Consider the following 5,456-nt stretch of genomic DNA (forward strand, 5'->3'; position numbering starts at 1 on the left):
AGTTCTAAATATATCTGCCAAATCCATCTGATCCAATGTATCATCCAGGGCCCTTGTTTCTTTATTGACCGTGTGTCTAGATGATCTATCCATTGCTGTAAGTGGAGTGTTAAAGTCCCCTGTGATTACCACATTCTTATCAATAAGGTTGCTTATGTTGGTGAGTAATTGTTTTATGTATTTGGGGGCTCCCGTATTTGGCGCACAGACATTTATAATTGTTAGCTCTTCCTGATGGATAGACCCTGTGATTATTATATAATGCCTTTCTTCATCTCTTGTTACAGTCTTTGACTGAAAGTCTAGTTTGTCTGATATAAGTATGGCTACTCCAGCTTTCTTTTGTCTTCCAGTAGCATGATAGATAGTTCTCCATCCCCTCACTCTCAATCTGAAGGTGTCCTCAGGTCTAAAATGAGTCTCTTGTGCACAGCCAATAGTTGGGTCTTGGTTTTTTATCCATTCTGATACCCTATGTCTTTTGGTTGGTGCATTTAGTCCATTTACATTCAGTGTTATTATAGACAGATATGGGTTTAGAGTCAATGTGATGTCCGTAGGTTTCATGCTTGTAGCAATGTCTCTGGTATTTTGTCTCACAGGATCCCCCTTAGAATCTCTTGTAGGGCTGGTTTAGTGGTGATGAATTCCTTCAGTTTTTGTGTGTTTGGGAAGACCTTTATCTCTCCTTCTATTCTAAATGACAGACTTGCTGGATAAAGGATTCTCGACTGCATATTTGTTTCTGTTCATCACATTGAAGATCTCCTGCCATTCCTTTCTGGCCTGCTGAGTTTCAGTAGAGAGATCGGTCACGAGTCTTATAGGTCTCCCTGTATATGTTAGAGCACGTATCCCTAGCTGCTTTCCGAATTTTCTCTTTATCCTTGTGTTTTGCCAGTTTCACTATGATATGTTGTGCACATTGATTCAAGTCACGTCTGAAGGGAGTTCTCTGTGCCTCTTGGACTTCAATGTCTTTTTCCTTCCCCAGATCAGGGAAGTTCTCAGCTATTATTTCTTCAAGTACACCTTCAGCACCTCTCCCTCTCTCTTCCTCCTCTGGAATACCAATTATGCGTATATTATTCTCTTTAGTGTATCACTTAATTCTCTAATTTTCCCCTCATGCTCCTGGAATTTTATCTCTCTTTTTCTCACCTTCTTCTTTTTCCATAATTTTATCTTCTAGTTCACCCATTCTCTCCTCTGCCTCTTCAATGTGAGCCGTGGTTGTCTCCATTTTATGTTGCAGATCATTAATAACATTTTTTAGCTCCTCCTGGCTGTTCCTTAGTCCTTTGATCTAAGTAGCAATAGATTCTCTGCTGTACTTTATGCTGTTTTCAGGGCCAGTGATTAATTTTATGACTATTATTCTAAAATCACTTTCTGTTATATTCTTTAAGTCGTTTTTGATCAGTTCATTAGCTGTCGTTATTTCCGGGACGTGTTTTTGAGGGGAATTCTCCTGTTTCGTCATTTTGGATAGTCCCTGGAGTGGTGCGCTACTGCGTGGCACTTCCCCTGTTCTGTCTTGAATAACTTGTGTTGGTGGGCGGGACCGCAGTCAGACCTGGTGTCTGCCCCCAGCCCACCGCTGGGACCACAGTCAGACTGGTGTGTGCCTTCTCTTCCCCTCTCCTAGGGGCGGGATTCAGTGTGGGGTGGCGTGGCCTGTCTGGGCTACTTGCACACTGCCAGGCTTGTGGTGCTGGGGATCTGGCGTATTAGCTGGGGTCGATCGGCAAGGTGCACGGGGGCGGGAGGGGCAGGCTCAGCTCGCTTTTCCTTTGGAGATCCGCTTCGGGAGGGGCCCTGCGGCACCAGGAGGGAGTCAGACCCGCCGGAGGGATGGATCCACAGAAGCACAGTGTTTGGTGTTTGCGCGGTGCAACCAAGTTCCTCGGCAGGAACTGGTTCCCTTTGGGATTTTGGCTGGGGGATGGGCGAGGGAGATGGAGCTGGCAAGTGCCTTTGTTCCCCCCCAAGCTGTGCTCTGTCGTCAGGGGCTCAAAAACTCTCCCTCCCGTTGTCCTCCAGCCCTCCCGTTCTCTGAGCAGAGCTGTTAACTTATAACCTTCCAGATGTTAAGTCCCGCTTGCTGTCAGAACACACTCTGTCTGGTCCCTCCACTTTTGCAAGCCAGACTCGGGGTCTCTGCTTGGCCGGCAGGCTGCCCGTCTCCCTCAGCTCCCTCCCGCCAGTCCATGTAGTGTGCACTGCCTCTCCACCCTTCCTACCTTCTTCCTTGGACCTCTCATCTATGCTTGCCTCCGGAGAATCCATTCTGCTAGTCTTCTGGTGATTTTCTGGGTTATTTAGGCAGGTGTGGGTGGAATCTAAGTGATCCGCAGGACGCTGTGAGCTCAGCGTCCTCCTACGCCCCCATCTTCCCCTCGTCTCCATTTTATTCTGCACCTCATTTATAGCATTTTTCACCTCCTCATGACTGTTTCCTAGTCCCTTGATATCTGTAGTAATAGATCCTCTGCTGTCCTATATACTTATTTCAATCCCAGCGATTAATTTTATGACTATTTTTCTAAATTCATGGTCCGTTATAGGGCTTAAATCATTTTTGATCAATTTGTTAGCTGTCACTACTTCCTGGAGATTCTTTTGAGGAGAATTCTTCCGTTTCATCACTTTGGACAGTCCTTGGAGTGTCTCAGAACTGCGGGGCACTTCCCCTGTGCTGTCTGGAGTAACTTGTGTTGGTGGGTGTGGCCCCAGTCACACCAGATGTCTGTCCCCAGCCCACTGCTGGGGTCACAGACTGATGTGTACCTTCACTTCCCCTCTCCTAGGGGCAGGAACTACTGTGTAGTGATGTGGCCCCATCTGGGCTACTTGCACACTGCCAGGCTTGTGGTGCTGTTTTGGTGCAATCTGGCGTATTAGCCGGGGTGGATCCGAAAGGTGCACAGGGGCATGAGGGACAGGCTTAGCTCACTTTGCCATCAGTGGTCCCCTGTGGGAGGGGCCCTTCAGCACCAGGATGGAGGCAGACCCGTCAGAGGGAGGGATCCACAGAGGCATAGTGTTGGGTGTTTTCATGGTGCAAGCAAGTTCAGTGACAGGAACTGGTTCCCTTTGGGATATCAGCTGGGGGATAAGAGAGGGAGATGGTGCTGGCCAATGCCTTTGTTCCCCGCCCAGCTGAGCTCTGTCTTTTGGGGCTCAAAACCTCTCCCTCCCAGTTTCCTCTCGCCCTCCCGCTCTCTGAGCAGAGCTGTTGACTTTTAACATTCCAGATGTTAAGTCCTGCTGGCCGTCAGAACTCACAGAGTCCGGCCCCTCCACTTTTGCAAGCCAGACTTTGGGGGCTCTGCCTTGCCTGGCGGGCTGCCCCTCCACTGCCTGGCTCCCTCCCGCCAGTCTGTGTAACGCATACCACCTCTCTGCCCTTCCTACCCTCTTCCGTGGGCCTCTTGTGTACGCTTGGCTCTGGAGAGTCCTTTCTGCTAGTCTTCTGGCAGTTTTCTGGGTTATTTAGGCAGATGTGGGTGGAATCTAAGTGATCAGCAGGACGTGGTGAGCCCAGTATCCTCCTATGCCACCACCTTCTCCCCTATTCTCAGTTATTAAGAGTCTCTTATGGTTTGGCTCCCTCCCTCTCTAACTTTTTTTTTTTCCTGTGCAATTTTTAATGAAATCAAGTGTATCACTGTTTTCTCTTATTGCTTCTGGATTTGAAATCATATTTTAAAAAGTTTTCTTCACTGCTAGCTTATAGAGGAATTTCACTGTGTGTGTGCCTTTGTGGACAGGAGGGAGAGGAGATGGAAAAGAGTCACATGAGTGTCAGGTGTAAGAGGAACTCTGAGGAACCATCATGTGAGAAATCTGTAAAAACCATTTTACTAAATCAGGAGAGTTAGATGTTCAGACCAGAATCTTTGTCCTGTGCTTGTCTTTGAGAACTTGGTATCTATTATTTTCTGTGTTCCGTGGATATGGATCCAGACCCCCATAACTGACGGAGAAGGTCTTACATGAAGCAGAAACTCCATGTCACCTCAGATCGACCTGTCAGATGACTAAATGGGTGGAACCACCCTCCTAGGGATATGACAGACATAAAGCCAATTCCAAAATGTACCATTCTAACAGAGCAAAGGACTAAAGGGGAAGTAAAACCTCCAACTCATCCTTTACTCTCTATGAGTGAGGTTTAATCAGGAGAAGGTAATAGTCTGCTAGTCCTATGCAAGAGTACAGATGTGTGAGTTGTAAGGTGGCAGCTTTTGTCAAGTTACAACCTCTCCCACTCAACCCTATAATTTCCCATTTGGATGCTGGTTTCTTGGACTCGGGGGTCAAGCTTGTACTGATCTTGCTTGGAATGGAGGTCATACCTTATGGGGTGGGCACTAACATCCATGCTGCTTCCTGTGGGCATTTCCAACAATGCAGGTCTGGAGATGAAGAGAGGTAAGGTTGCGATGCAAATGTAGTCTTAGACTGATAGTGTCTGGCACATAGTAGACACCCAATATAGAATTAATTAATTAATTGGTTAATTAATTAATTAGATGTAGATGTAGGCATAAACAGGAAGCGAAACTATGCATGTGTCCTTTTGGTCTTTTTATGCACATATAAAGTTTTCATAAAGAATTTGTGGAGAGTGTGATGCTAAGTGAAATAAGCCATACAGAGAAAGACAGATACCATATGGTTTCACTCTTATGTGGATCCTGAGAAACTTAACAGAAACCCATGGGGGAGGGGAAGGAAAAATAAAAAGAGGTTAGAGTGGGAGAGAGCCAAAGCATGAGATTGTTAAAAACTGAGAACAAACTGAAGGTTGATGGGGGTGGGAGGGAGGGGAGGGTGGGTGATGGGTATTAAGGAGGGCACCTTTTGGGATGAGCACTGGGTGTTGTATGGAAACCAATTTGACAATAAATTTCATATATTGGGAAAAAAATAAATAAAGTGAGGTAATTTATTATAAAAAAAAAGAATTTGTATCACACTGTACTTGTCATTCTGTAATGTGCTTTGAAGAAACATTTTGTTTCTGTTTATAAAAAGGATCCAGGGTGGCAGGGGAGGGGAGCTTTAGAAAATGGAGAACAGTGCTACCTGATGACCGGAGTCAGCAATGCAGGTGTGAAAGTCTCAACTATGGAGATTGGCAAAGGATAGGGGATGGAAAGGGCTGTGGTATTGGTGGTGAGGGAGGAAGGTGAATAGATACCATAACATAGGCCAAGATTTCTAGACTTTTCTACACACTGGCACCAATCCTTCGACTTTCATTCCCATCCTGGGATCCTCAAGCTCTGGTCTGGAAATGCAGCCCCTCAGTGAACTAAGTAGAAAGTTGCATGACTTAGTGTATGAATAATTGGTGTGAAGAAGTTTGAAACAAAGAAACATACACAAACACATATGCATACAGAAAACTGTCAAATAAATTGTTTTGATCTGCTTCCAAGGCCATG

The sequence above is a fragment of the Panthera pardus genome, unplaced genomic scaffold (assembly GCF_024362965.1).
Source record: "Panthera pardus isolate Hobbes unplaced genomic scaffold, ASM2436296v1 HiC_scaffold_223, whole genome shotgun sequence".
Taxonomy (NCBI): domain Eukaryota; kingdom Metazoa; phylum Chordata; class Mammalia; order Carnivora; family Felidae; genus Panthera; species Panthera pardus.